The following is a 23,271-nucleotide window of genomic DNA, read 5'->3' as shown; positions in this document are numbered from 1 at the left end:
ATGGGTTTCAAAATGATTCATAAATATACCTGTCTCCTTCTTCTCTCAGGTCCAGAGCATGAGTTGATCAACTGTCCCTAGGAATTCTGACCTAATCAGGCTCAGGAAGATTCAGATCTAATGGCCTGTTAATCATTCTCTTGCACCCTGTAATTTCCCTCGCTACACTAAGTACTGTTTTGAACACATCTCACATAACAACATTGTTCAAATGCCAAATACACATTTGCCTAAAAGGCTAATTTACAGAGAACTCACACAAAGCTAGTGCTTACCCAGAGGTCAGAAGGAAAGTAATATAAGGACATTCACAATGTCTCTCTGAAGAACTACTATATCAATTGTGAGATGTGGGAGACATTGGCACAGGACAGTCAGCATGGCATGCCCACACCAAAGAAGGCACTATGTTTTATGATCTAAGTAGAATTTCAGTAGCTTAAAAGAAACTTGAGATGCAAAAGTTTAGACATATCTTCATCATAAATTTGTAGACAATTTGTGCCTAACCTGTGATAGAACCTTCCAACCTCATATTGGTCTGATTAACCATGGCAAGACACATTGTACATAGACCTAAACATAGTGATGTCATTTTCATCCTCTTTGGGTTTGAAAGGTCAACCAACCAACTTCTTTTAATAGCTCTAATAATGACAAGCATTTTAGGAGTTACAAAATGTTATCTCCTCATATAGAAATCCAAACAGTTTTATTTTACTGAATTCCTTATGGTTTCTCTTTCATGTTTACCTTTAATTCTTCTCTTGACTCTTGTAGTTGGAAGTCAAGTTTTTTAGTTAGCTCTGGTCTTTTTATTAGGAATGCTTTTCCTTACATTCATTGAATATCCATTTTCTCCTCATTATACTCAGTTTCAGTAGGTAGATTGTTCTTGTTTGTATGCCTAGTTTCTTTGCCATCTGGAATATCATATTCTAAGAACTCTGATCTTTTAATGTGTTATATACTAAATTTTGTGTGATCCTGACTGTGACTCCCTAATAGTTGAATTATTTCTTTCTGGCTACTTCCAATATTTTCTTTTAGACCTTGGAGTTCTAAAATTTGGCTGTCATATTCCCAGTAATTTTTATTTTGGGATCTATTTTAGGAGATAATTAGTGGAGTTTTTTTATTTCTATTTTGTTCTCTGGTTCTAGGTTATCAGAACAGTTTTCCTTTAAAATTTCTTGAAAACAGGAATTCTATGAACACAACTACAAAAAAATTTTACACAATTAAAACTAGATTTAATCAACTGGAAAAACATTAATTGATCATGGGTAAGATTAGCTAATATAATAAAAATGACAATCCTACCCAAATTAATCTACTTATTCAGTGCCATACCTATCAAACTAAAAAAAAAACTCTTTTATAGAATGAGAAAAAATTACAATAAAGTTCATTGGGAAGAACAAGAGATCAAGAATCTCAAGGGAAATAATGAAAAACATGTGAAGGATGGGGGCCTACCAGTACCAGATCTTAAACTGTACTGTAAGGCAGTGGTCATCAAAACAGTATGGTACTGGCTAAGAGACAGAAAGGTGGAACAATGGAATAGACTAGAGAAAAATGACCTCAGTAAGATAGTGTTCAGTAAACCCCAAAGATCCCAGATTTGGGATAAGAATTCACTATTTGACAAAAACTGATGGGAATACTGGAAAACAGTATGGGAAAAATAGGTTTAGGTCAACATCTTACAACCAATGCCAAGATAAATTCAAAATAGGTAAATGACTTAAATATAGACTGAAATCATAAACAAATTATGTGAACGTAGAATAGTATACCTATCAAATCAGTGGAAAAGGAAAGAATTTAAGACCAAGCAAGAGGTAGAGAACATTGCAAAATATAAAATGAATGACTGATCATATCAAATTAAAAAGCGTTTGTAAGAATAAAACCAAAGCAACCAAAATTAGAAGTAAAGCAACAAAGTGGGACAACAATTTTATAACAAAACTCTGACAAAGACTTAATTTTCCAAATAGAGAAGGAACTAAGTCAAATTTACAAAAAATCAAGCCATTCCCAATCAACAAATTGTTAAGGGATACCAATAGGCAGTTTTCAGATGAAGAAATCAAAACTATCAATAATCACATGAAAAGTATTCTAAATCCCTCTTGATTAGAGAAATGCAAATCAAAACAACTCTGAGGCATCACCTTACATCTAGCAGATTGGCCAATATGGCAGCAAATGAAAGTGATAAATTGTTTGAGGGGTTGTGGCAAAATTGGGACACTAATACACTGCTATTAGAGTTGTGAATTAATGCAACCATTCTGGAGAGCAATTTGGAATTATACACAAAGGGCTTTAAAAGAATGCCTGCCCTTTGATGAAGCCATACCAATGCTTGGTTTGTATCCCAAAGAGATAATAAGGAAAATATATGTACAAAAATATTTATAGCTGTATTCTTTGGGGTGGAAAAAATTAGAAAATGAAGGGGTATCCATTGTTTGGCTATTGACTGAACAAATTGTGGTATCTGATGGTAATGGAATATTATTGTGCTGAAAAGAATGATGAACTACAGAAATTCCATGTGAAGTGGAATGACTTCTAGGAATTGTTGCAAAGCAAAAGGAGCAGAACCAAGAGAACATCGTACATAGAGACTGATACATTATGGCACAATCTAATGTGATGAACTTCTTTACTAGTAGCAATGAAATGATCCAGAGCAATCCTGAGGGACTTATGAGAAAGAATGCTAACCACGTCCAGAGAAAGAACTGTGGGAATAGAAACTCAGAAGAAAAACATATGATTGATCATGTGATTCAATGGGTATATGATGGTAGTGTTGACTTTAAATAATCACTCTATTGTAAATATTAATAATGTGGAAATAGATTATGAACAAAGATACATGTATAACCCAGTAGAATTGCTCTATAAGGGGGGAAAGTAAGAGGGGAGAATCATAAATCATGTAAGTATGGAAAAATATTCTAAATAAAAGTTTCTTGAAATATGATGTCTTTTTTTCATGATTTTTAAGCAATCCAATAATTCTTAATTTATCTCTCCTGGATATATTTTATAAGTTATTTGTCTTTGCAATGAGATATTCCACATTTCTTCTATTTTTTATTCTTTTGACTTTGTTTCATTGCTTCTTGATACTTCATGGAGTCCTCAACTACTACTTGGTTTATTAGTGGGGAAATTGAGAAGGAATCAAAGTTGCCAGATACTTGGGAAATAAATATAAAGTAATACCACTTCCTTCCTCCCCTTCCCCCTAAGTTGTGCTGTTAACAAATGGAGTCAGTTCTGACTGGACTGAAAGGATAAGTAAAAATTCCCCTCAGCCCTCCTTCTTTAAATGGTGTTCTTTGAATCTGATTGAAGTCTCTACTAAAAATCAAGACATTTATTTATTTAGGTATAAAGGACTGAGGAGTAATGAGGACTGAGGGAAAAGGACATCCCTAGTTAATTCCCTATACAAATCTTGAGGGTTCTTTAGAATAAGCTCTGAAGTTCCCCTAAGGGAAAAAGTCTTTATCATAAAGGTGTCACCAGTTGAAAGATAATATCTTCTGTTGCTCAGGCAAAAGGATGGAGAAAATGTGTATCTTCACAGCAAAGGGTAGTTCTCTCTCCTCTCAGCTCATGGAGCAAAGAACCCTTGGTTTCTCAACTGCTGCCTTTTTGAGCTTTGCTGGAAAGTTCCATACCATCCCCCAATGTCAGCTGAGGTTCCATCTCCTCTTCTCCTGAGACAGTCTTTCAAATTCAATATTCCCATTGCTTCTGATCTTTCCCTCTTATACATTGCCTAATTCTAATTTTTAAAGAATTGGCTTATTGCATGATTTTTTGTGATTCTTTTTCCATTTGGCCAATTTTGCTTTTAAAGTTCTTTTCAATGAATTTTTATACCTCTTTTATAATTTGGCAATTCTGTTTATTAAAATGTTATTTCCTTCAATATCTTTGTGACTCAACATATTTTTGATTCTCTTTACTCAACTTTCTTGCATCATTCTCATTTCTTCCCCCAATTTTCTTCTATTCTTATGTAAATTTTTACAATAATTTTTTAGCTCTTCCAAAAAATTTTAGGAGATGCAACTTGTTTCTAATTCACATTTTTGAGACTTTTTGGTAGTTGTTTTGATATCGTTTTTTTCTCCTGAGTTTGTATTGATCTCCCCTGTCATGATAGTAGCTTTTAATGGTCATGTTCATTTTTTACTATTGGTTATTCGGTTTTATAGCCTATTTTTAAATTTTTTTATCTTTATGTTAAATATGGGCTCAGTTCTCAAGGTGGAGGAAGCATTCTACCAAGCTTCAGGTTATCTGTGCTGATATTTTCAGAGCTAGTTCTTGATGTTTGTAAGTTTTCATTTCTTCCAAGGTATTGTGATCTAAGTAGAGGTGTGGCCACTGTTCTTTTGTTATGTTCTCTGGTCTTTACCCATAAAAGAACCCTGTTCACCTTAGCCATAAGTCTAAGTAGTCCTCTTGGCCCTGGAACTATGGCCAGGTCCCTTTCTTTCCTGTTGTCAAAAGCTCTAGTTTCTTTCTGCCTTAGAGCTGAGACAAGGGTATCTACTCCATTGTGAGGGACCCGAAGCACTTTTCTCCACCCTGAAACTGTGATTAGAGTCCAAGCTCCTCTTTGTCCAGAAGCTCTATCAATTCTTTTTTTCAGTCCTAAAATTGTGATTAGAGACCTTGCTCCCTGTGGCCACAAGTACTACTGTTCTTCTCCATTCTGGGACTGCCACCCAGAACTATAGATAGGCAATGCAATAGGGTCTTGAACCCAGCACTAGCAAGAGATTCTCTTTCTTTAAAAAAAAAAGTTTATTTTCTTTCTTAGAATTGATACAAAGTAATGTTTCCAAAGCAAAAGAATGGTAAAAGCTAGGCAATGGTGGTTAAAAGACTTGCCCAGGATCATATACCTCAGAAATGTGTGAGGCCATATTTGCACCCAAGACTTCCCATCTCTAGACTTGCCTCCCTGAACTCTAAGCCACCTTGTGCCCCTGTAATCTCTTTCCTTTTTTTAAACCCTTACTTTCCATCTTGGAATCAATACTATTTATTGGTTTCAAGGCAGAAGAGTGATAAGGCTAGGCAATGGGGGTTAAGGGATTTGCCCAGGGTCACCCAGCTAGGAAGTATCTGAATCCAAATTTGAACCCAGGACCGCCCATCTCTAAGCTAAGCCTGGCTTTCAATCCACTGAGTTACTTGTCTGTCCTCTCTGTAATCTCTTTCTAACCAGTTGTCCAATCTCCTTACCATCTTTTGGCTGAGATCTCCCAAGGCTACTGCTGTTGCCGATATAATTGCCTATATGCATATGTGCATACTTTTTTTTCCCTAAAAGACTAAGTCACCTGAGAGCAGTAAGAATTTCACTTATGACTTTGTTTATGTAGAGCCTAACAGTGCCTGGCATAAAGTGAGCATTTAACAAATGCTTGTTGATTAGTAAGTTATTGTGCTTGTTGTTGCTGCTTTAATAATTACTTTCTGAAGACAAAGGCTTTACCCAAAGATAGAAATCTAGAGACGGGAGCAGCATCAGGAAGGAGCACTAGTGCATCAGAAATATCTGAATTCATATCTAGACAAGCCTCTATTTCCTCTTCTTGGCCTTCCTTTCTGGCTTGAATGCTATGAATTTATATTAATCTGAAAAATAGAGATAGAATTTTTACCTATCAACTTACAGGACCCTTGTGAGGTCCAAAGGTGACCATGTATATAAACTTCTATGCCCTATATAAATGTCGGTCCTCATTACTGGAGGGCATTGCAGACCCCATGAAAATAAAACCATAGGATCATAGGTCCCAATTTGGAAGGAGTCCAATATATAATCCATTGGCAACTTGCTACAATGTCCCTAAATGAAACCAAACCCAAATCAAAATGTAACTGGGAAATATTTAACATAATAAATAAAAGTACATAACATATAAGTGTAACGAAGTCAATATGAGGTCTTTATGGATGACTCAGTGACCTCATTTTTATTTTTGCTTTGATACCAGTGGTCTAATCCAAATCTCATTTTACAGATGACAAAAAGGAAGTCTGGAGAGATCAAGTGACTTGGCCATAATCATAGCAATTAAGCTGCCTTTGGGCCAAATAATAGGAAGAGAGTGGCCATCCTTTCCACCCAATCAAAGGACCCTCACTAAAGTAAAATACTTTCAGGAAGAGCTATAGACTTTTGCTAACACTCAGTCCCTTTACTCAGGCAGAATACATAACCTGCACATGGAACTGTCGCCAAAACATGACAGAGAGATACCAAGAGGAATCTGTAATTAATTATTAGTAGAAAAGGAGAGACTGAGGAAAAGTGCTACACTGAGAAAAATAATTCACAGATAACATAATGCTCAATATTCACCATGGTCTTTTCTTTTCTTCTAGACTATCTTTTCAGATTAACCAAACAGCCTTGGACACATAAGCCAGAGATTTCAATTTGCTGGATGTGTAGGCAGAAGAAGCCAAGACAGACATTATTTGGCTGAAATTCTGTGGGAGGAATTCTTTAAACTATTACCTTAAGAGGAAGGAAAGTCCAACAAAATAGGGATCATCTCCAAATTGCAATTCTATTCATGTTCTCAAGGCCAAAATCCAATGGCAGGGAAATGCAATTGTTTTGTTTTACAATTTCACCTGCATTTTAAGCTTCTCCAAACTGTCTGAAAGAGTATTCCAAAAGACTTTGGGTCAAAGGTCCACAGAGAAAAAACTCGAAAGCATTCAATGCTGTCTCAGTTTTTAAGTGCATAATGGAACTGTGGCTACAAGAAATGTTGGCTTTTTTCATCTCTGTACAAATATGGCAGATGATTCATTTAAATCAAGTCATAAATCATACCCTGCCAGCCAGATTTGTCAAGCCAAAAAAGCTTCAATTCAAGATAACCACCTCTTCTTTTTGAGCTTAAATCCACTGAGGATATGTCACCCAGGACCTTGATTTCTGAAACAGAAGTGTATTTGGGCACATTAGGAAATAAGGAGTCCCACACAATTGTGAACTAGTGAATGTGAAGGCAACCCCAAAGACAGGAAGACTTGACTTCAGGTCTTCTCCTCTGACACACAATGACTGCATGACCCTGAGTGAATAACTTAATATTTCAGTCCTCTACACAATGCTTTAAAATTATAAACTGCAGGACAGCTAAGTAACTCAGTAGATTGAGAGTTATGCCTAGAGATGGGAAGTCCTAGGTTCAAATCTGGTCTCAGACACTTCCCAGCTGTGTGACCCTGGGCAAGTCACTTAATCCCCACTGCCTACCTCTTAACACTCTTCTGCCTTGGAACCAATATGCAGGATTGATTCCAATATGGAAAGTAAGGTTGTTTGTTTTTTTAAAGGCCATAAATCCTTGGGGAAGCTGTGGATTGAAAGGCAGGCCTGAAGTCAGGAGGACCTAAGTTCAAATCTGGTCTCAGAGCAGTTGAGTGGACTTGAGCAAGTCACCTAACCTTGTTTGTCTCCATTTTCTTAGCTGTAAAATGAGCTGGAGGAGGAATTGGCAAACCACTGAGTACCTGTGTCATAAAAACCCCAAATGGGGTCCTGAAGAGTTGGATATGACAGATAAACAACTGAACAAATAGTGCTTTATTAAAAACTGACTGAGTTAATTTAGTACAAGAATGCACTATTAAATGTTTTACAATCAAATCTCCAAAAATACAGGACATACTTTGAAATTTAATCTACAGTACTTTTAAGTCTAGAAAATAAACAAAATAATAAACTAGTCTCTGATTTGTAAACATTTGCTTTCCATGGTATAAATTTCCATGGTATAAATCTTTCTCAAAACAAAAATGGACTCTCAAGAATCATTGATTGAGTGTCTCCAGTTACATTGGAGACAATTCACCCCTCCTCTCTCATTTTTATTTAAGTGGTAAAGATACACTTCCTTGGCAATCCAGAGCTGCATATAACGGAAAGTTTATTCCAGTTCTTATTACCTGCAGACTATTGCATCTAGCCTTTAGAAAGTATAGAAAGAGGGTAGCTACCTCTCTTGGTATATTGAAAACCAGGAATAGAGACAGAAAGATTTGAGTTCAAATTTGGTCTTAAACACTACCTAGAAGTGTGACCCTTGGTAAGTCACTTATCCCCACTGCCCAGACTTTACTGCTCTTCTGCCTTAGATGCAATGCACAGTATTTATTCTAGGACAGAAGATAAAAAGTTTAAAGAAGAAAATTTAGATAAGGAGATCCTTATCTTTATAGAGCTCACTCTTTGGTAGTCTGTTCTCTTTGTAAAAATAACAATATAATATTTTTTTTACAATAACAAAATAGTATCAAAAAAATGCATGGGGAATGCAACACAGAGATGCAATCAAAATTCTATAGGAGCTCCAAAGGGAAGCCACTTGGCTTTAAGGTTTTTTGGGAAAGGAGAAAGGAAGGAAATAATGATTTATGTAGCACTTACTATATATTGGCATCATACTAGGTGCCTTACAAATATTAACTCATTTGATCCTCACAACAAACTCATGAGATAGGTGCTGTTATCTCCATTTTACCATTAAGGAAACTAAGGCAAGTAATCTCTCTAGATTAAGTGATTTGCCCAGGGTCACACACCTATTAAGTATCTGAGACTGAATATCATCTCATCTCCTTGACCCCCAGGTCTATATATATGTGTGTGTGTGTGTGTGTGTGTGTGTGTATGTGTGTTTGTGTGTGTGTGTGTTTATATATATATACATATAATATAAATTTATATTTGTTAGACTTTTAAAGAAAATCTTTATTCTATCCATTTGTGCATGGTAATTTTTTTTTGCAAAGATATTCAAGAGGTTTGCCATCTCTTTCTCCATTTAACAGGTGAAAAACTGAGGCAAATAGGAGTTGTCTTGCCCAGTAAGTATTTGAGAGTTGGATTTGAACTCAGATCTTCCTGGCTCCAAGTCCTCTCTCAATTGTACTACCTAGCTGCCCCTGCTATTTGCTATTTTTGGTCAACTCATCTCAACAGGACCATTGTCATCTACAAAATTATAAGATTAGGCTAAATGACTTCAAATGTTCCTTCCATTTCAAAGCCTGAGATCCCATTAAAACTTGAACAACCTCTTAGAATCATAGAAGTACCTCAGAGCAGTGATGCTCAAAAGGTGTGCCTTGAATTTTGACCAGATGAGCCATGAATTTCATAGAACTTAAAAACATAAGACACATATTCATGCCAAGTCTCCCATCTCTCCCAAAGTATGTCAAGATTACTAGCAAAGGAATACACTGTCATGAGCAAAATAAAGTGAGACAAAGTCCTTACTATAGATCATCTCTAACTCTTAATTTAATAGATGAAAAATTAAGTCCCAGAGAATGAATGAAGGGAAAATGTACACATTAAAACTTGCCAAGCACTTTGCTATATGCCAAGGATACAAATAGAAAAAGAAAAAAATCTGGATTTTCTAGCAGCTCACACACTTATTGGAGAAGACAACATCTGTAGGAAAATCCAGATGTAGGGCAGAGGCAAAAGCATAAAAATCCTAAAGGTAGAACAAAAGAATGTATGGTAAAACCCAGGAATCTTTATGACATATCTGCAGAATAGATAGCAGGCACTGCCTTCATATCTGAGGAAGTGACTGGGTGGTACTTGAATCAAATAAAACCAATTAAGTTAATTTTCTTATCATTTCAAATCCATAGCCATTCAGACCTATTTTCCTCATCCTACACATCAATACTTATTTTATCTAAATGATGAGTGCATTTGTATTTTTTAAATGTTCAGTAGACTGTGTAGATCTCTTCCTGCAAATGGCCTTATTTTTGAAATATATTAAAAATATTCTCTTCATATTATTCTACAAGAGAAATTAATTTCTAAAGAATGGAAAACGTTTCTCTTTTTTTGAGGGGGGTAGAAAACAGTAAATGATTGTTGTAGCCTTATTTGGTTTGTATGTAATCTAACCTGTTGCTTAGATTTGGCAGACATTAGGATTGAAATATTTATACTGAATACATCATATTAAGCTTTCTTTCAGATCACTTACAGAATATTACTTCAGTAATGAGTACCTTCATCACTGACTGATAACTAACAACAAAAAAAGAAAGACAAGCACAAAAGCTGAGGCAAAATCTAGAAAAGCATAAAAGACTTTGAATTGGAATCCAATTCTTTCTAAAATCTAAAAGTTTCCCCAATATTTTCTTCTTAAAAAGAAAAAAAATTGAATCCCATATTCAGACTCTATATATTTAAGTGGTTTCATCCAAATTATTTCACAATAAAACATATTTGCATCATGGATTCTTCCATGGAAAAATATATTTGATACTTAAATCCATTAACATCATGTAATGGTACCAGAACTAGAGTCAGGAGGACCTGGATTCAAATCTAGCCTCATAGACTTCCAACAATATTACTCTGGGCAAGTCACGACTCCATTGTCTAGACCTTACCACTCTTCTGCCTTAAAAATCAATATTTAGTATCAATTATAAGACATAGTGTAAGAGGTTTTTTTTTTTTAAATCAAGTGATGGAAGAACCATAAAAAGTTATATTGATATATGTAATTGATAGATTATATAATATATGCATTTATAAATTATATATATATTGATATATAGATATAAAAGTTGTTTTCTGGGGAAAATATTACACATACATATATACAAGTATATATGTGTATGTTTGTGTGTATATTATATATATATATATATTTTTTTTTTTTTTTAGAAAGCTATTCCTTTTGTTCCCAGAGTCACTTAAAAGAAGTTCCCTCTCCAAGGAGATTTAAAATCTACTGAATCTTGGGCTCCTATCCTATATGATGTAGATCCAAGATTTTGAATTGTAACTGTCCCTTTGTTCTCCATCTTTGATGGAGTAAAGCTTACCTTCCCTCTTTCTGTTCTCCTTTGTGATCTGTATCATCCAAGAAAGTAGAACTAAGGTCTTGGGTAGATATTAAAGAGGCAAATTTAGTTTCTATTCAAGAAAAAGCAGGTTACCAAATAAAACTATTCAAAAGTAGAATGGGCTGCCTAGAAAGACAGGGAGCTCCACTTCACTCTTCCAAGCAAAGACTCGATGACCACTTGTTGGGTATGCTCTAGAGGGAAGTCTAGTTGTAATACAGGTTAGATTACATATCCTTTGAGATACCCTCCAGTTCTGAAATTTTGTGATTCTGTGCAAAGAACCAAGATAGTAAATGAGAATTAGAAGTTCATGCACCAGTCTGACTTACAGCATATAAGAGACTCCCAAGTAGACCCAGAAACCAATTAGATGCCAAGTAAGTGCAGACAATGCCCACCTCCTCAATGAATTTGAATAGGAACTTGAATAGTTCAAACAATAACATTTACCAGGTGCCAAATAATTATCTTCAGCCACTGATAGCGTTTGGTTCTTGGCAAAGGTGCCAGTATATTTCCAACCAGTCAAATGAAAAATAATTTCAGTAAGCTAGAATATAAAGGATAAAAGAATTTGCAACTGCATTGCCTTACACTTTGCTTTGCTTGTGGGCACGTGGTGTCAGCTCAGATGAGTTGGCACTTGCCTATTCAATTGGACTATTTTTTTTCCTGAATTGGAGCCTCCATTGTGTTGCTCTATGTCCCACTGGTGTAATATAATAGATTGAACTCCTTCACATTTAATAACAAGTATATCACAACACAACAGTGAGTTATAAAGAGTTCCTTGGTGCTGGCACAGGTTCTATCTACCTTTTACCTGCCCTTTGCCACTCTAGTCATCCAGTAAAACAATTAGGAAGTATATTCTAGAGTACACTAAACTGTGCATAGCATACTCTGACCCATTGATACAACTACTAGACCTACACCCTAAAGAGATGAAAGGAAGAGAAGGACCCATAGGCACAAAAATATTTATAGCACTTCTTTGTATGGTGGCAAACTTCTATGAACATCAGTTGGGAAATGGATGAGCAAATTATAGTATATGAATGTAATGAAATATTGTGCCATAAAAATACCAAAAGGGTGATTTCAGAGAAACCTAGGAAGACATGTATGTACTGATACAAAGTAAATTGGGCAAAACATGGAGAACAATTTCTATTAACATTATAAAAATGTAAAACTTTGAAAAATTTAGAAACTCCAAAAGATTTAATGATCAACCACAATTCCAAGGGAACGATGATGATACATGCTATCCATTTCCTGACACAGAGATGATGGATTCAGATGGAAGAACAAGATATATATTTTCAGACTCAGACAACATGGGAATTATTTTGCTTGATAATCTATATTTGTTACAAATATTTTTTCTTCTTTTCTCTCTTCTAGGGAAGAAGGGAAATAGGGAGACAGAGAGGAAGTAGAGATAGGATTGCTTACCTCCTCCCTCCCCATTGGGACCATTCCCCATTTTAAACAGTGAAGCTACTTAGATATAAAATGTGAGAACTCTACTTAGATCAGAAATGTGAAGACCTCTACTCCACCAATACTTAAGACTGCTTTAGGGGAGAAAACTCCTTGCTGAATAATGAAAAGTACTTAAACCCATACTTAAGCCATGCCTATTTTTAGAATTAATACAAAGGGGTGCTAAGTATCTATAAAGGTCAGGCAACTTGTGAATTTACAAGGAACAAAGAACTGGGAAACTTACTCAGAGCTTTCCTGGTGTGAATTACTCAAAAATCCACACCTTCTTAGGTGTGGACTAAGAATGGTCTGTCCTTTGAAAAATGTCTATTGTGATTGGTAGATGTAAGGACTTAGGGGAGGTGACATAGGAGAAATTGCCCTTTAAATAGAAACTCAGATAAGAGCTCAAGGAACTCATTCTGAAATATTCAGATTGAGGATTGAGCTGGTGAAAGTAGCTGAAATGATGCTGGCCTGGTGTCACCTGAATCCTCACTTGAACAGATCTTATAGGCCTGGGTTGGCCAGGGCTGCCTGGGCCGGCCTATTCTTTTCTCATTTATTTCCTTCTTCTCTCTCTCTCTTTTTCTTTGATTCCTCATTGTATTATTAATTACATTCTCTATAAAACCCAGTTGACTTGGGTATATTCATAATTGGGAATATTTCCCTGGTGACCACCTTATATTTGATTTGAAACAAGACACTGTAGTGAAAACATATTTTCTGTGGTCAAATTTACTCACCCGCTCTTATATCTACTATGATTTATATCTTCCACCACTTTAACTCTTACAGTTTATGGCTCCCACTCTTTTAAATGCCACAGTTCCACTCTTTTAAATATCACAGGAGGTAACATTTTCAGATCTGTGCCTTCGAATTTTGACATCTAAGGAGAGGATGGACTGTAGTGGAAAGGCATTTGAGTGTGGAAAACCAACAGAATATTGCAGAAAATCAGTTATGAGGTAATGAGGAGCTATATTAAAGAGTTTTTGCTTTGTTTTTGGCAATGCCTATATTTAACTACCTGCTTAAGAAATTGGCTTCCATAAGCCGCTTTCTTTATATTTAGCATAGAGTTCTATTTTGAACAAATAGTGAGTTAATATTTTTAAATCAAAGTAGATCTGATGTTTCATATAAGGAAGAATGACTTGAAAAGAAATAAAATGGAAATATGTTCTAATATTCAGAATTTCTCATATTATCTTGCTGCCCAAAATCCACAAAAAGAAAGGGTGCCAAAAAGAAAGCTCAATGTTCTGTCTTTGCATCAAAAATATGAGTCATTGGCTCTCCTGTTAATACAGCTCTTCCTCTAGACCTTTCTTGGGAAATGAGTCTCTAACAATCTCTGTGGTTTTAATGTTGACAGTGATACCACAAATGATTGGAAAGTGATTTCCATTTTCCTCTTGATCATTTAATTCTGTCACACAGAAAATCACTAAGGGAATGTCACCTTCTGTCTGCCAAATTTAATGAAAAAAAAACTGAGGAGTAAATTTGGACGATAATTTGCAGTTATCATTGAAACCTCCAACTATAAGCTTCTACTCTGGGTGTGATTAGGAAGGGTTTTATGAAATTCATAACCTAGGAGCCTTCAGTTTGGTGCTAAAAAATCACAACATATCATCTAGGTAGTTCTATTGCCAGTGTATGTTTTAGGAGTACATTGTAATGTGGGTTTTAAAATATTGTAGGGGAGAAGGGAAGGGGTACTGCATCCCCCAGCGTGCTCCAGGGGTCCCTCTCACCTACCTCCTGATGTGGGACGGTCCTGAATGAACCAATCCTGTGCTAGGGAGGGACCATGCCCCCTACTTCTGGGCACGAGATTGGTCTATATAAGGACCAATCCCTTGCCAAGGAGGGGATTTTGAATCTGAGAAGATTTGGGATTTAGTGGGGTTAGTTAATTTCAGCCTAGGTGAACTGCCGGACTTTTTCTCAGAAATAAAATTTTTGAAAGATCAAAGGCAGATAGTTTTCTTTCAACTCTTCAGTAATAAGTAACTACATTACCAGAACCAGAATGGAGATGGAGCCTCCAAGGATGGGAGTGAACAAACAATGCTGCCCATAGACATGGAACATGTTGCCATGATGTAAAAGGAGCATTGATACTGAAGCTGAAAGGGAAGGCATTTCTTGACTTGACCATAAAGGCCCCCCTTGGTCTCTGGCTATAGATCTACCCCCCCCCCCACAAAATGGTGAGGCAGGGGAGGCATTAAACCAGTATCTCAGATTTATAAATAAAATAGTACTGTCCAACAAAGTCATCATCTAAATAAGAAATAACACTTGTTCTAGTGACACTAGCCTTTTTCAAGACAGTGTGGGGATTGCTTATTGGAGATTTTCTTAATATTCACTTTAGAATCCATGTGAGAAAACCAATCTTGACACTAAATAGTCACACCTTGTTTTGAACCCCAGTTTTTATTTCTGCTTAATCAACAGACTAGTCTCCTCAGGCTGTTTCCAAAAACCAAACACCCAGAAAAGAAAAACATTCATCACTATTAAGAACATTCAAGAATGTGACCCAGGTGGTGACATTAGTAATGCACGCTCATGTCACATTGACACCCACCTCTTGGCCAAACATGTCTCAAGACCACCTGGAGTTACAGAATAATCAAGAATCCTCAAATGAGATTTAAATATTGGCCTTTTCAGCTGCTTCACTGAGCTAGATTAAACTAAGAACTAATATAATCCTTAAAAATGAACAATTAGCTTTCTAATTATAGATATTTATACACATGTCATGTGCATATATGTATATATGTGTGTATGCACACATATCTTGAAAATATAGAATTTACATATCCACTTTAGAGGGATACCACGTTATAATGGCATATCCTGTCTGTGAAGTCAGAACTGAATTCAAGTCCCTGCTCTTCCATTTACTAGCACTGGGATTGTGATCAAGTAATCATTTAATAACCCAGAGCCTCAGTTTCTTCATCTTTAAAAAGAGATGCTCATACCTGTCAAAATAACTTCACAGGGAGCCAGCTAGGTAGCAGAGCAGATTGCACACCAGCCTTGAAGTCAGGAGGACCTTGGCTCAAATCTGACCTCAGATCCTTGCTCATGGTGTGATCCTTGGCAAGTCACTTAACCCCAATTGTCTACATTCTTGCCAGTTTTCTGTCTTAGAACTGATAATAAGACAAAAGTAAGGTTTGTTTGTTTTTTTTAATCTCATGGGATTTTTCTAGGGTTTTAGAGAACTAATCACTGCATCCCTCAATATAACCATTATCCATAAATGCAATAACAGAATGAGCATTTTTGAGCTAGAAGAGACCTTTATATCATTTGGGAAGAATATGTGTACACAACTGAGTATTTTTAAAATATAAATATGAGGCATATCATAGAATGAAAGCATATGTAATTTATACATACACATATATGCAATGAAATTATCTATGCTTTATGGTATGGCATCATCTTGAGGTGCTAATAATAAATTAATTAAACCATTGTTTCTAATATTGCATGTGGGGTTTTTGTTTACAAATAAACTCTTGAAAAGAAAATTTTTGTTTACAAGTATAATGCATTGTGTAGATGTTTGGAGGTATATTTTTGTAGTATGTTATATTATTTGTCAGACAAGTAAATTGAATATCTCTAAGGTTTTCTGTGTCAAAATAAGGTACATAGTACAGCATCTTATTTTTCAAGATGTTCTCAAAGGTTACCCTTAAAAAGTGATTTAATACTCTTGCAATATTTAAAATCAGGCAGATGTCTAGCAAGGAAAAAAATGAGACTTCTTCTGAAAGCATGAAGCTTTTCTGAACCAAATTGGTTGAAGTGCTTCTCAGCTCCCACAGGAAAGGATAGAAACTGCTGACAGCCTGGAAGTGAGACAGACTAAGTACACATTACTAAAGGGAATCAAGTTGTCTTGCTCCTCTGGGCTGTGTGGCTCCTTTTTTTTTTTTTTTTTTACAAAATCTTAGTAATATATTAAGCACAGCCAACTTCTTTGCCCAAATTTCACTCAGCTTACTATGAGACATAGCAGAATCCAAGGGGGACTGGCTTACCCAGGTAACCACATGCACATAAACACATAGGAACATTCACCTGCACTCAGAGCCTATTAAACTTTTCAAAAACCAAGAAAATAGTTACGGTTAAAATAAGACTCCTTTCTTCAATGCTTATCTCTTTTCCTGGTTCCAGACCTATATTTCCAACTTCCTGCTACAGTTTCTGAAATCTGGGTTGAAAGCAAAACATGACACCTTCCCTTTTCCCCAAACTGTTATGCCTTCTCTTCTTTGTCTCTATGAATCATATCATTGTCATCTCAGTTCCCAAGATAGAGGAGTAATGATGCAGTATGGTGCAATGTCAAGAGCAATGGACTGTGAATCAGGCAGAGGTTTGCTGGGAAAATACTCAACCAGCTTTCAGGGATGGGGGGGTGGGAGTGTAATCATAGACCACTTTTAAATTTAATCTGCTTTGTTAACATTTTTTTTCATTGCTTTCTTAAATCTAGACAATCAACAAGACAACATATTAAACCCTGATTTTTGCAACTGGCAATTTCTGAGTTATAAATGTTCATATTGAATATTTTTCTCCAATAATTCTATCATTTTTCCCAATTACATATTGAAACCATTTTTTGATTCTATTTTCTGATATTTTGCAATCCAAATTCTCTCTCTTTCTTCTTCATTTGTCCCCTCCCAGAGATAGCAAATAATCTGATATGGATTATATTTGTGCTGCCATATTATATATATATATATATATATTTCCATAGTCATCATGTTGTGAAAGAAGATATATGTTACACATTCAAAGACTCTTGAAGGAGATAAAGTGAAAAATTGTATCAATCTGCTTTCAACTCCATCATTTCTTTCTATGGTGGTGAACAACCTTTTTTGTCTTGAGTTCCTTGGAGTTGTCTTGGATCCTTGCACTGCTGATAATAATTAAGTCATTCAGATTTGATTATTGTACAATATTGCTGTTACTTTGTACATTTTCCCCTGGTTCTGCTCACTTCACTCAGGTTATATTTACTTAACAATGAGTTCTTATCAGGTGATCAGAGTTGGTTCAATACACCCCTACACGAGGTCTAGTTTCTAGCAAGGACCATACTCTCTCCGTCTTTGTGTGGCCTCCTGCAAATTATTATTCCTTTCTGCTTCAATTACCCACATATAAAATGACCAGATTTGACTAGATATTTTATGATAACTTCTGTCTCTGAAATCCTGTAATCCAAGCAAAACAAGTCAATAAATCAGCTATGTCTGAAAATGAAATTGATATGTTTGATTGAAAATATTTTCTAGTTATAAAAAAGGGCATCTGTCCCAGTTGGGCTTGGAATGGAGAATTGGTGGAACTTATAGAGATCCAAAGATAAAGAAGAAAGAAAATAACAAACATATTTGTTAATATACAGAAGGGAACAGAAAGAAGGATAAAAGGAAGCAAACCCAAATAAATTGATTCTATTACTATCATATTAAATTTAATAGACTTTTTAAAAAACAGACAAAAGAGAAAAATTAATAGAAATTCACAGTTCCATATACAATCCTCTTTTACTCTTCTTTATATGTTGAAATATTCATAGTTGTTATTAAGTTCACAATTTAAAATAAAATAAAACAAAGAAATCATGATGGTTTTCATCTCTTTCCATTCCCTCATCCCCATAGCTAATCACTTATAAAGTCCTTTAAATAATATCTTCATAATATCCACTTTGACTTCTCTTTCAATTTCTACTGCCAAAAGAGGGAGAGAACATGAATTGCAAAATGTCAGAAAATGATTATTTAAAATCATATCAACATGTAATCTGTAAAAAATAAGAGTATTTGTAAATGAAAAAAAAAATTTTCCATTGCCACTATTGGAGTTGAATCAACCCTCCTCTGTCTCTCTCCTGGTTTATTATTATAGCCTTATACCTGGACTTCCTGCCTCTAGTCCATAACTCCCAGCTTATCCCAACTCTAATTTTTAATTATTGTTTTTATTTTTCTAGATTACATGTTGATACAATTTTTAACATACATTTTCTGACATTTAGCAATCCATATCCTCTCCAATCCTCTCATCCTGCCACCTTTCCCAAGAAGGCAAATAATATGATATAGATTGTACATATATTATCACATAATATATATTTCCATGTTTGTCATTATGGTGTGGAACAAGATATGTTGTTTATGCTAGAGAAAAACTCATGAAAAAATAAAATGAAGAGTCATATTATTGAATCTGCATTCAGACTCCATCTGTTCCTTCTATAGTGGTATCCCAATTCCCATTTAAACTACATAATTCTGCTAATATAACCTTCTTAAACACACCTATGATCTTGTAACTTCTCTCTTCAAAAACGTTCAGAGGATCCCAAATGCAGACAGAATAAGAAAGACCACATAAAAAGGGAGTTATTTATTTTTTGCAAAACACTTTAGGCCTTTTCAGCTTTATTTTTCAGCATATCTCTAGCATCATTCATTCATTCAACATTTATTACATTCCAGCTATATACAGAGTTTTGTGATTGGTGTTGTGGTGATGCAAAAATAAATGATATGGAAAATTTAGCCTCAAAGCACTCAGAGTCTAAAGGAGATGATTCTTGAACACAAATAAAGGATATCTCATAGAATTGTTTTCAAAAACTATTGTTTTCTTCCTAACAAATAACCTGGTACCAGCATTACAATTCTCATTGCACAATAGAAGGATCAGAAGATTAGAAAGGTGAGCTGACCCACTGAATGCCACACAGTGTGTCCAAGACAAAATTCAAACTCAATCAATGCCAAGAGAGAGTATAAAGTTATACCAGCTCAGAGGAGGAAAAAATCACTTTCGGGGGGGGGAAGGAGGAAATTAGGGAAGACAACATGGATGAAATGGCATTTTAATTGAATTTAGAAATTTAGGTACTATGTCATCAGACAGAGAGAGGAGAGAGAGTTTCTGGTCTTAAAGTGCACCAAAGCATAGAATCAAGAAAGAACAAATGTGTAGAATGAAACATGGAGATGTGAAGGGTTGTAAAGTGAAATGAAAGCATAAAGAAAGGAAAGCTATAGGCACAGATGAAGGTCTTTGAAATGGAACTTTTCCTTAGTTTGGTAGGCAATGGGGAGCTGTGGAAGGTTTTAGAATAGTGAAGTGGCATTACTATCTTTGTTTACAATTAAATGTATTATTAAGCACTCATTTTGTGAAACTATACGGTTCTAGGAACTAGATCAAAAAATAATCTGGCATAAATATGTAGTATAAATTGGAGAAGGGCAAAACTGAGGCAGGAATTAGGGTTGTTATTGATAGTCTAAATGAGAAGCAATGAGGACCTGAGCAAGGTAGTAATAGTAGGGAATGTAAGAGAGGGACAAATATGAGGAGCAAAACTGATATAGAATTGATGAGACTTGGAAATTGATTACATATATGAGGAAAATGGATTTTTGATTTAAAAAAAAAACTTTAAAATCACAAAACACTAGAAGTAATAAGATATAATGTATTAGTCATTTTGCCTTGGTCTAAGAAAGGGTTTCCAGGTGTAACATTTAAAATAGTGTATGGCATAAACTGTTACAGATAAAAGAGTGGTGGCCTTAAACTGTGACCACAAAGATGTGTTTTTTATATTAAAAATAAAGTGGTCGCCAGGGAAAAATTCCCAAATGTGAAATATACCCAAGTCAGCTGGGGTTTATGGAGATTTTAATTAATACAAATTAAGGAATTAATGAAAGTGAGAGAGTAAGAGGAATCAATGAGAAAAGAGATAGGCCGGCCTGGGCCAGCCTAGGCTTTTAAGCCTTAAGAGAGAGATCAGTCAGTCTTTTATCCACTCACCACAAGATTTGTCCCAAGCAAGATTCTAGTGTTCAGAGAGACACCAGATCAGCTTTGGCCAGCTCCATCTCAGCTGAATCTACCAGCTGAATGATTCCAGAGCCCTTTCTGAACTCCTTTTTAAAGTGAATTTTCTCCTGTGTCACCTCCTCTAAGTTCTCCCATCTACCAATCACAGTAGACGTTTTCCAAAGGACAGACCATTCTTAATTCACACCTGAGTAGACTAAACTTTTGAGTAATTCACACCTGAGTAGACTAAAACCTCTGAGTAAGTTCTCACCTCTTTGCCACTTGCAAGTTTACAAGTTGCCTGACCTTTATAGGTACTTAGCACCCTTTTGTATTAGATCTAAAAATAGGCACAGCTTAAGAGCTTTTGCCTTACTATAAGTATGGGTTAAGTATTTTTCATTGTTCAACAAGGAGTTTACAACTTTATCTTCCCCTAAGGCATGCTTAAGTATGGGTGAAGTAGAGGTCTCACTTTCCTGATCAAGTACCTTCATTGTTTAACCAAGTCTTAACCAAGTGTTCTGAAGTAGGGTCTGAGAATTTTTAAGTTTCACACAGGAGATAGCTGGAAAGTTTACATCTCTTGTGCCTATTAATAGCATTTGACTGAAGCAGTTATATGGGTCAATGAATGGAGTGCTGAGTCTGAAAGCAGAAGGACTGGATTCCAACTCTAGCATAACTAATTGTATGACCCTAAATCACTTAAACTCTTTGCCTTGATTCCCCCAACTATAAAATTCAAATAATAATGGCACCTATGCCACAGGGTTGTTGTGAAGAGTAAGATAATATTTGCAAAACTTTTAGCATGTTGCCTGGCACTTGGTAGGTGCTATAAAATGCATATCCCCTTCTTCATGATCTGTTTCCTAAATCAATACCCAATTTTCTCATCCAGGCTAGGAAATATAACTCTTAGAATATGAGCATTGATGACTGCAAAAAGGGTGGAGCAATGAATAGAGATCAGAAAGTTGCGTAAACTCCATTAATGATTTTAGAGAAATATTTTTATAATTATATTTCAATATAATTGGTTTCCTTTGTATTCCTATGTATTTTATTATATACATTAAAAATACAGGTTTAAACTAACTGTCAAAAGTGTTTGTGACAGAAAAAAAGATAAAAAAGTTGAGACGCCCTGCTATAAAGTCTTCCTAGAAGTTATTGGACATGTTCATTTCAGACTGAGAACTAAGCTGATCTGTAAACACTGACTTAGAATTATCCTCAAATCATAAAATTTTGTCAGAAAATGGCTTCTCTTTTGTTTATTTTTTATAATCCAAAAGGATGATTCCTTATCAAGCAAGAATTTTAAAGTAACTTTCCACTCATTTTGCTTCTCTGAAGTAGGAAGAACAGAGACTTTTTTCGCTGAGTTCCACAATTTATGATTCTTGCCCTTTCCCTGGGCATTCATGAAAAGAAAAAAAAGGAACAGGGATTGAACTTTCATAGATTGGTGTCTCTGGCTTGAAAAGAAAGTGCCTCAAATACAGTCTTTGGAAGCCTTAAAAAAATCCACCTAGGTGATTCAAATGAGATAACACTGAGAGCTTCATTGGTACCCTGGCTTCAGGAACCTCAAAGCACCCATCACATATTATTTCCATTCCATTCAATAAGATTCCTATGCCAGAAAAGATAGAGAAGCAGGAGCTAAAATCTTTGGGAGTACAAGCTGTGTAGTGGAAAGCCGCAGAGGGCCAAAAGCTTGACTGTGCCAAGAAAGACCCTCGCTCTCTTCTAAGGGAAAATAGCCCAACTGAAATGAAGGGTTTCAGTTGTCAAAAGTGTTGCCAACACTAATACATGGTATAACACATACTCCTTTTGAAGTCTTTTATTTTTTTTTTGAGAAAAAGAAGATCTAATAAGTCAACAGTAATCTGAAGACTTTTAAAAGAAGAGTTCAGAAGTTAATCATAATAAAAATTATAGTTAATGTTTTGCAAACTTTCTTGCTGTTACTGGATCTGAGAATTACCATAACCTGCTGGGATTTTCCATGTATTTAATATTCTTCCTCTTGATTTAATTCCCTACTTAGGTTCAACATTTATGATATAATTCACTCACAACTTAATCACCATGAAAGAAAAAAGCAAGAGGCCTAAGAATTGAATATAAAATTTAAACGAAGTCAGAAAAAGAGACTCCTCTCACCCCCAAATCAATTTAATTTCCATATCCTTTTCATATGTTTGATTTCTGGTTTTGGTTGAATGTATGTTTGCCTTTTTATCTTGGCTGCATTGATTTTGTTTGTACAAAAGCATTTTAATTTAATGTAGTCAAAGTTATCTATTTTACATTTCAAAATGTTCTCTATGTCTTGTTTTATTCTAAATTCTTCCCTTATCCATAGGTGTTTCAAGTAAAGTGGTAAACAGGTGAAATATTTTTAAATCTTGTATCCATTTTGACTTTACCTTGGTATATGGTATGAAGTGTCAGTCTGTGCCTAATTTCTGCCTTATATTCCAGTTTTTTCAGAAGTTTATGTCAAATAATGAGTTCTTCTTCCAAAAGCTTGGATCTTTGGCTTTATCAAACATTAGTTCACTATGGTCATTTACCGTTTCACGTTGAGTGCCTAGTTTACTCCATTTGTCCTCCACTTTATTTCTTACCAGTATTGTTTTGTACCAGTTGTTATATACCAGATTATTCATTTCTTAGTATCCAAAAGAATCATTCTTTATCAAGCAAGAATTTTAAAGTAACTTCCCACTCGTTTTGCTTCTCTGAAGTAGGGAGAAGAGAGACTTTTTGCTGAGTTCCACAATTTATGATTAGTGTCCTTTCCTTGGACATTCATGAAAAGAAAAGGAAAAAAGGAGGGAGATTGAATTTCTGTACCAG

The sequence above is a fragment of the Monodelphis domestica genome, chromosome 3 (assembly GCF_027887165.1).
Source record: "Monodelphis domestica isolate mMonDom1 chromosome 3, mMonDom1.pri, whole genome shotgun sequence".
Taxonomy (NCBI): Eukaryota; Metazoa; Chordata; class Mammalia; order Didelphimorphia; family Didelphidae; genus Monodelphis; species Monodelphis domestica.
This window is presented reverse-complemented; position numbering follows the sequence as displayed.